The 10,426-nt window shown below is 35.5% G+C and overlaps 1 protein-coding gene across 4 annotated transcripts in view; it reads left to right on the top strand.

The window, feature by feature from the left end:
• Positions 1 to 10,426, top strand: part of LOC125823898 (uncharacterized) — an 897,951-nt gene that overhangs the window by 734,070 nt on the left and 153,455 nt on the right. The window lies entirely within an intron of this gene.

Here is a 10,426-nt window from a genome sequence, read left to right as displayed (position 1 = left end):
TCTATTGTTTAAATATTTTTAATTTAAAAGTTATGGATCGTAATATGTCTGTTATCTAAATACAGTACTTTATTATATTATCAAACACTTCAAAATATCATCTTCCCATCCCGCACCCCCCTGCCGGTTTTTGTACATTTTTTCTATTGTATTTTAATTCATTGCTAGTTTGACTTTAAAATTCTCGTGTGTATTGCATGTCATATGTAATTGAATTTTCTTCTTTTTTATTTTCTGAGTTTAGATTTAAGTAAATAAGATTTTTATATTTTAATGTTTATTGAATTCATAATTAATGAAGAGTTAAATTACGTACGTAGTATACACAATTTAAGGAGCCAAAGCATGATTAACGGTAAAATACAGTTGTAATTATTTTAAATTCAAAAACCTAAATTGATCATGATATTTAGTTGGATATTTAAAAATTTAAAAGCAAAATAAAAAGAAGACAAACATGTGTGTTTTAGTTGTACTGAATTTATTTTTTTAAAATGGAGATTTAAATTATTGTTTGATTTCGTATGCATTAAATTATAATTATTCAATTAACTTTTGAACATAATGAACACATACATATGTTAACTATATTTATTAAGTTTATGTATCATTGTGAAAGCTTAGTTTAGTATTATGTAAATATTTGTCATTGTCAGTTAGATAGACTTCAATATTGGATGCAAATATTGTTATATCCTATCCAATACATAATTATCTCTATGAGTTATACTCAAAAGAAAATATATCTAATATGACTATAAATAGTTGGAAAATTCTCATTTCAAATTCAAATAAACCTTATCCTTCTATTTTCTAAAAAAAATGTGCTACATTGTCATAGATTAACCCATTTTTCCAAATACGAATAATCACAGTAAAATTTGTTAGATCAGACATACCCAAATTATAATATTTTACATGTGTTTTGTTTTTCTCCTTTTAATCAAGTTTAATTTTTTTTATTTTGGTTTTAAAACAATAATCAAACGCATCTAAACTCTTTTTTTATTTTTTTTTATTTTCATGGCTAAATTATTTGGAGTGTGAGTTTCATATATAAACTATCACTTGTTAATTTGAGAAACACACCTCAATAGTGTGTGTAATGCACTCTCTTTTAATTATTTGATAAAACATTGCCACATGAATAAAATACTCCACCTTGATAAAAATTAAATAAACTATTAATATTTGTTAAAAGTTAAAGATAATATTAAAAGTTAAAGATTAAAGTATTACTATCTCAAAAACAAAAAAAAATTAAATAGTTTTTCCACAACCTCCTACCTCCCCCCATCCAGCGACAATCCTCCCATCCTTTTATTTTTTAAAATTTCTTTTATAATTTTTTTTTATAAAAAATCATGCTTCACCCCCCCCCCCCCTCCCAAACACAAAAAAAATACTCACTCCTTCCCAAAAAAAATTGATATTATTTTAATTTTTTTAAAAAAAAATTCTACCCTAGCTCTTCTAACACTCCATTCCTAATTTGTTGTTGTTATTATTATTATTATTATTATTATTGTTGTTGTTGTTGTTGTTGTTGTTGTTGTTGTTGTTGTTGTTGTTGTTGTTATTAATACATTTTTCTAGTTTTGTAATAGATATTTACATATATTTTTAGGAAAACAAAAATTTCAGAAAAAAAGTTCATGGGCGGGTTATGTCACGCCCCGAGCCTACACCCTGGACGTGACCGGCACACGAGAACCATCATTGGTCTCCAAGAGAACTCTTGGTCAGGCTCAGTACTTAGCGGAAGACTTACTCACCAACATAGGAACTCAAAATGCAAAGACTCACTCATAACATCTCATTATTTATAAAGTAGTTTAAATTCAAAGTTGTCTGAAATACTCAATTAAACATAAATACTCAACTCAAAGTCTTTAAAACATCAACAAGGAAAATTGGAAAAAGACTCCGCAACTGCTACTGTTTACGAAGCCTCTAAATACTATGATAGACATCAGGACAAAACTCACAACATCTTAAGAAGACCGAAATGTAAAAGTAGAGCCCTCCGAAAAGCAAGGAGGCTCACAAGCTAGCTGGTATGCAATGGATCAACGAAATGCATGTTGCTAACTCTAAACACTTGTATATGCATCATAAAATGATGCAGATAGAATGATGTCAGTACATTGAATGTACGAGCATGTAAGGGGAGCATGTAAGGGGAACACTGAAACATAACTCTATAGCTTGAGATGATAGAAATGGAAGACATACTCATCTCGTCTCAACTCAACTCAACTCAACTCAAATGTGAAAGTAACAATAAGAGATACAATATATAAAGCTTTTAAAACAGTAAATCTCAGCTCAAAATGTATATAAGTACAATAATATAATATTCTCTTATTTGAGAGATTCTCTAAGCGACAACAATCACTATGAGCTATGTGATGATACCGAGTTTAGAGGATATGTTGAGGGCGTGTGTGATCGATTTCAAGGGTAATTGGGATGATCACCTACCTCTCATTAAGTTTGCCTACAACAACAATTATCACTCTATCATCCAAATGGCTCCTTATGAGGCTTTTTATAGGAGAAGATATAGATCTCCTATTGGATGGTTTGAGGTGGTGAGGTTGGGTTGATAGGAACAGACTTGGTTCATCAAGATATGGAGAAAGTGAAGATCATTCAAGAAAGGTTGAAAACATCGCAGAGTCGTCAGAAATCCTATAGTGATGTTAGAAGAAGAGACTTGGAGTTTGAGGTGGACGATTGGGCCTACTTGAAGGTTTCACCCATGAAGGGTGTTATGAGATTTGGTAAGAAGGGAAGCTCAATCCCCAGTATATTGGTCCTTACAGGATATCCAAGAGGATTGGAAATGTAGCCTATGAGTTGGAGCTACCGTTAGAGTTAGCAGCATTTCATCTGGTGTTTCACATTTCTATGTTGAAGAAGTGTATGGGCGATCATTCACTTATCATACCGACATATATTATTGGTATTGAGGACAATCTATCTTTTGTGGAGATCCCTGTTGAGATACTTGATCGTCAGGTTCGCAAGTTGAGAATCAAGGAGGTAACATCAGTCAAAGTCTTATGGAGGAATCAATTTGTTGAGAAAGCTACTTGTGAGGCTGGGGAGGACATGAAGAAGAGATACCCACATCTCTTTAAATCTGGAGAAATTCCAAATCTAGGTACTAATTCTTTTCTTGCTAATTTTTAAGTTGAAATGTTGTGTTACATTGCATAGTGGATATTTGAGCTGAATGTTAAATGTTGCCACCCTTAGTCACTTAGAGTAATCTCATTCGAGGACGAATGTTCCCAAGGTGGAGATATTGTAACATCCCGCCTTAGAAAGATCTAAATTTAGAAAGAACTATTTCGGAAAGAGCCAAATTTAGAATTTGGCAAGTTATGCTTAAATTAAGAGTTTTGGGTCAATTTTAAACGATCATAACTTTTAGTACATGATGTGTTAGGTGGCCCATAAGATATCAAATGAAAGGTCTTGTAATCCTCTTTCCAATGCCACCGAGTTTGCAAAGTTTTGAGTTCGGATAAGGGAGATATGGTCGTTTGAAGTCAGTCTACCCAGTTAAGGAAAGTTACCCGAATTAATGAGGGGTATTTTGGTCTTTTCCTTACCCATCAGCTTAAAATGTTTTTAGTAAATATTTTTGGGGTCAAATCTGATTTGGGTCAGTATTAAAATCCTAAATTATGCTTAGTACTTTAAGAGGAGTTCAAGAAGAGCAAAAGAGGAGAAAAGGAAGAATGATCAAGGTTTTCGTGAATCGAGGATTGGTTTCGCCAAATTAAGGTATGTATGTTTTCATGGTGTTGGGTTCATTCACCCACACGTCAATCATGAGTTTATTTTACGAATATATCCATAAATATTGAGAAAGTTAATGTTCTTGATGAGTGTTCTTGAAGTGTTGCTTTTGTTCTTGAATTGGGATGGGTTTGATGAGTTCTTGAGACAAATGTATTGAGTTGATAGTTGTTTGTGAGTAGATTCTCGTGTACTTGTATTAAGTAATTGACTCTAAGGAAAAATTGAGGAAAACAATCGATTCTATACGAATTAGGGTCAGAAAATGAGAAGAAAAATTTGTCGGAAGGTTCTGGGGGGAGGGTTGGGGTGATGCGCCCCAGATGCGCCAGAGGGGCTGGGGCGGCGCCTCAGCAATACGCCAAAATGTTGCCTCAGAGTGATTGAATAACGCTATCAAAGACACTTAATCCAGTTCTAAGAGTCAACGATCGTTAGTCAGTATATAACCCAACTAAGTGAGTTGGGATCGTTCCCACATAGAGCGGTACATGTTTAAGATTCAATAGTCAAGTGCGAATAAGTTCGATTTAGTCATAGGAATAGACATTGTCGAATAAAGACATAATTTAAATAAGGGTGACACGAATGTCAAATAAAGGGGGTTTTGGTTTCAACTATCAGCTACAACAACAACAAATAACACGAAAATAACAATATTGAGACGGATTCTTGGGATGTGATTGAAGTATAGGTTAAGGTAGACAAGTGGGTAATTGCAACTGTTAGAAAACAACTGTAAATCAGTGAATAAGCTAAACTTTAGTGGGGATAAACTTTCTCTCGAACAATTTAGCCAGAATCAAGTCGGTTTCTCTCGAACACCAACAAGCATGCAAATAAGAACAACCTACGCTTTAGTCTATTCACTCTCTCAAGCTAAATGTGTGGAAGAGGGTTTAGGGGTCATTCTCTCGAGCTGAACCCACGACAACCCAATACCCACAGACCATCAATTCAGTAATCTTGGTTTTAAAACCTCTCTCTCGAGCAAGCCAAAAACACGAAGGTAGAACTGCATTTGCAACTATAATTCTTTAAATTGAACCACAATTACTGATTGAAATCACTTTTAAACAACATTTAAACTAACAATTAGCAATACTCACAAGCTAAATCAGCCCATAATCACATAATCACACCCCAAGAATTGGGGTTTTAGCTAGACATTATAAAAAGATAGAAATCGTTACCAAATTCTATTTGCATCAACTGGGTACGATTAATTTCATCTTTACAAAGGTCCAAACTAAAGAATCTCGAAGACCCACTTTTAATTTCTCAAAAATGGAAAGTTTCAATTCTTCAAAGCTAAGGAAAACTTAGTCTCAATACTCAGAGTTCAAACTCAAAAATTACTCTAATGAATGTTCAGAATAAAATTGATACTAAACGTAATGTTTGAAAATATATTTATAGTCGCCAAGAATATGCTATGAAGGACCATTCGGAGCAGTAAGTTTGGCTCGCCGATCAGTTCAGCGATCCACCCTTTGGTCAGTTCCATCGTCTTTTTGCTTTGGCCTTCAGCATCCTCAAGTTCTGTAACTTTGGGGGATCTAACACTGCATCACGAAACCATTCGGCGACACGCAGATTGCTACTTTCTCTCCCCAAATTGATTTCTCCTTCAGAACTTGGCGCACTAGAACTTTAGGCAATCAGGAGGCCATTAGGCGTCTCGCCGAAGGGACTTGGTGATCACCAGGCTTTCATCTGTTCGCTCTTTCAGCTCGCTTCGTTTCTTTTAGAGCTTCATTTCTTTTTGCAAATTAGTGTCCATGCTTTGTTCCTCAATCGAAAGTCCTGGAAATCAAGGATTTTACATCAGTTATTGGCACAAAACAAGCATTTGAGGACACAAAATCTATCCAAACAAAGCCCTAAATCAGTCCAAATCATGGACTCATTAATGAGCTGAGTTATATTTTTAGGAGTAGTATTGAGCACCGATATAGGGACAAGTTCATACAATTCAAAGTCCTCAAAAACCATGTAGCCAACGTAGGTAGAACTGTATCATGACCCAAGGGTACACCCTAGATGTAACATGGCGTACTTGACCCCGATGGGGTCTCATACAAACCCTTAGCATATCATAACATAAGATAATAGAAAAGTACGAAAATTTTAAAAATGTATCCATACAATCGAAGTCTTTATAAAGGCAAGATGAAGTCTTTACCACACTTTGTCTCAAACCATCTAATACAACCTTTGAATAAACTCTTAGGACATAGCCCATACAATAGTCTCAAAACATAAAAATAAAAGACAAAGGAAATAGTGGCTTTGTCCTCGAAGCTATGATGACTCACCAAATGAACTACTTCTTATCCTAAGTGAACTACTTCTTAAGTAACCTCAAATCATACTTGTGCAATGCATGAATGACATCTCATAATACCATCCAAGCTAAGTATCCCTTTTTGGTCATCTTAAACATAGTCCATATACATAGTCAAGTCTTAGGCTTTCATATCATAAGAGCACTATATTCCTAAGTAACCTTAAAGCACACTTGTGCAATGCATGAATGGCATCCCATAATACCATTCACACTAAGCATAACCTTGAAGTCACCATATTCATACTTACCATTCATTTGGTCTCATTCTTGGCTTACTTTGTATAGACAAGAAGACTATCACCTTTAATCAATTATATCATAGAGGGCAACTATAGCAACAACCCAAGTTAAACATAAATCATATAAGAGAACACTTCATAAGTAGCTTCAAGTCATACTTGTGCAATGCATGAATGGCATCCCATAATACCATTCATTCTAATTACCACCATAGGCAATCATACTCAAATGATTACTATTTATCATTCTAGACTACCAAAGAATAGCACCCTATTAGGCTAAACCAAACTATCATAGAAACATATTAATCATGCAAATCCAAGATATTCTAGGAAAGGTACAAGTGTTCCATCCTAGCTACTATGAAATAGTCTTAAGCCAACTAGGTCATGCTACCCTTACAAGCACACTATGTTGCTAATGCAAGCTACCCTTAGGAGAGTATGATGTCTCAATCCTAAGCTACTCTTAGGAGAGTATATTTTCTCTATCCTAAGTTACCATGAAATGGTCTTGGCTTAACCTAGTCATACTACCATGAAGGCATTCTACAATGCAAGTTCAAGCCCATTAAGAGAGTATGTATCCTCAATCCTAAGCTATCATGACTACACTAACTCAAGCTACCATGAAAGCATCCTACAAATGCTATTTGAAGCTAACCTTACGAGAGTATGGATCCTCAATCCTAAACTACCAATCTTGGTCTTGTCTTAATAAGTCAATCTATACATGAAGGGATCATAGGTCACAACTTCAAGCTATTCTAGTCTAACATGCTTTGATTCATTTTAGGTTATTAAGTCTTTCAACCTAGAATCATTCTATGTGAGATAACCTTGCATCTCCTAGCATATTTATGCCTAAGTGTGTAAGTGAGAATATGCTTTCAACAATACACAACAAGATCACATCATATTTGCTTTACTCTCAAAGCTTTACTTCTTACAATCATCATACATACCTATATTTCAAGGCATTCTAATCACATTATTCATTATCAAGTGATTCTAGGCATAATTCATCATAAATGTTCAACTTCAAGCTTTACTCATCATGATCCATCACATATACTATAGTCTAATTCAATTAATGTCTAATTGCTTTTAATCTTGAACAATTACTATACTTAATCATCAATTCTAGAAGATCAATTCTAAGTCTTCAATTTGATTCACAAGGCTCACACCCACTGTCTTCAAATTCATCAATTAAACTAGGGTTAGCCATGGAAAACATGTAACATCATCTAAAACTCTCATGTAAAGGTCTACTTTAGCATACTAGTTTTCCGGGTGTTGCAATATCTCCCCCTTGAGAGCATTCTTCCTCGAATGACATTTCTAAACACCTCTTAAAGGAAACGACTCTAGACTAGCAGCCTATCATGCATGCAATCCATCTAATTGAACACAACCAAGGAGGAAAACTTGAACTCCAAGCTAAACATTTTCAATGCAACACAAGGGAGTAGGAACTACATCTAACAACCCAAAATGCATGAAATTTTATATCTACTCATACTCAAGGAGGAACTACCACCTCCTAAATAAAACATACTCAATCATACACTCATGGAGCCTAAATGCAATTTTTACTTTCAAAAAGCATTTTATTCAAGGAGGAATCTTTCAACTCCAATTTAAGGCATGCTCATTAATTTATCTCATGAAGTTTACATGCGACTTATATTTAATGCACTACAACATGAGGAAAACAATGAACACAAGCCATTTCTATCAAGACCTAAGCTTCATGAACATGCATATAAGGAAATCATGGCAACACATAAACACACAACAACCTTGCTATTAGGCACACCATCTCCCCCTTGGGAGTAAGCCTACACAAACTCTTCTAAACATCATTCATACTAAGGACAACTTCAAAGTCCAACATATCAAGCCACAAAAGACAAGCATTCCGAAATCTACTAAAGCATAAAACACATACCGGTAGCAACATAATGAGATCACTCTTGATAATTTTATCTTGGAGGGCATTGAACCTATACTTCTTTTGAGCACTCTCATCCGGACCACTAGGATCAACTTGCTTACTCTCTCTTCTTGTAGCCCTTGCCTTTGGACAATCTTTCATCTTGTGGCCAAATACCTACCCTCATGTCTCCTACCACATCTAGCACAAGTAGACCAACCCTCTCTACCGGCCAAATACCTACCCTCATGTCTCCTACCACATCTAGCACAAGTAGACCATAGGGACTCATTAGCAATTTCGGGTGGCTTAGGTTTAGACACCCTCTCATCCTTATACGTAGGAGCATTAGAAGAGCCTCGTCCGGAAAACTTTTGTCGATTTCTAAAGAGACCATGTCCATCGGACCTATCATGAAAGGAATTATTATTGTCCATCCTAGACCTCATTTTCTCCATAGATTTCTCTTTCTTGAGTTTGTCTTCTTCCATTAGTTAGGCATACACCGTGAGACATGAGATCTCCATATCATTACGAAGCATTGTCGTACAACATTCATTTGCTACTTTGTCGGACACCCCCATAAAAAACCTACTCATCATATCCCTCAGATTTGCTACCATAGATGGAGCATACTTAGACAATAGAGTAATTTTTTGTAACACTCCGGAAAACTAATAGACTAGACTAGGGTCAAGTGTGAGGGGAGTAGCTAACGATGAAGGAGGGCAAGGGCCTAAACTACCTTGGAAGGGTGAAGGAAAAACATTTTTTCCCTTGGACCACTCGGCAAGGGGCACCACCATCGCCCAAGTCCCTTGGCGATTAGCCAAGTGAACCTCCCTCGCCTAGTGGGCAGCCCCCCTTTGCCTGGCTACTGGAATATTAGGCGAGCTAGGTCGGGGTTCGCCAACCCACTTGGCGCATTACCCAAAGACCCTCCGCATCGCCTAAGTAAACTGCTCCATGAGGGAGCAATCTGGAAATTTGGGCGAGCCAAAGGACCATTAGGCGTGTCTCCTAGTTCCCTTGGCGAGCCAAGTCGCGCAGGTTAGGTGATTTTGAGTTAAAACTTTAGGGGACTTTAGTTATTCTTCCAAAATTGAACCTACACTATTTTACTCTTCCCCTAACAAGTATATAATCTTTTTAGACTTAAATTTCTCCAATTAAGTCACTTTCATAGAATTAAAAAAAAAAACCCCGAATCTTCATCTTCCTCACAATATTTCTCTCTCTAAAACTCAAAGAAGAAGAAGAGTAGAATTGGAGCTAGGGTTTGAAGGAATCAAGGCTTTTTCCTCAAATTATTTGGAGATTCATTATCAAGGTATGGTAGTCTTTGATCCATGTATATTTTTCATCCATGGAGTCCCTCCAAACTCAATTTCAAACTTGTAACTTTACCCAAAAATCTAGGGTTTCACTTCAAGTCATGGATTCACTTCAAAAATGTTTCTACTGGTTTAATTGCTTTATATTATGATCAATTTGATGATTACTTATTGTTTTTAAGATGAATTCCTCAAGAATCCATGAATTCCCCCAATTCTTCCAAATTGGATCTTAAAGTGTGGGTATTGATTGATGTGAGTAGAATGTTATCAAATTATGAATGTTATGGATTGATTACTTGAATTATGTATTAATTGAGGAATTTCTATGGTTGTTTTGTTGAATTTCCCATAAGAAACCATGAAATACCCATGTCCCAAATTTATGTACTTGTGATGTGGGTGAATTATAGAAAGATGAATATCATGAGAATGTGCTTGTGGTAATTGAACTATTTGAATCATGTTGTTATCCATGTCTAATGTAGTAATCCTAGATGGGTTGATGAATCATGATCATGATGTTTATGTACATGCTTTATGAATACTTGAGTATAAAGTGAGTACGACTATGATGTAATTGTGATGATGTGAAAGGCTTTCCTAACCCAAATGAATCGGTAGGCTAATGGCATCACTTTCATGGGTGAATACAAGTAATGGTATACCTTGAATTGATAGGCTTAGGGCATCCTCTTCATGTGTAACTAAAAGTATCTTGACTTAATGAACCTTGAATCGATATGCCAGT

This window comes from Solanum verrucosum, unplaced genomic scaffold, assembly GCF_900185275.1.
Source record: "Solanum verrucosum unplaced genomic scaffold, falcon-dt-bn FXZP01000056.1, whole genome shotgun sequence".
In the NCBI taxonomy this organism is placed as follows: domain Eukaryota; kingdom Viridiplantae; phylum Streptophyta; class Magnoliopsida; order Solanales; family Solanaceae; genus Solanum; species Solanum verrucosum.
The sequence above is the reverse complement of the archived record's forward strand: the minus strand, read 5'-3'. Positions and strand labels throughout refer to the sequence as shown.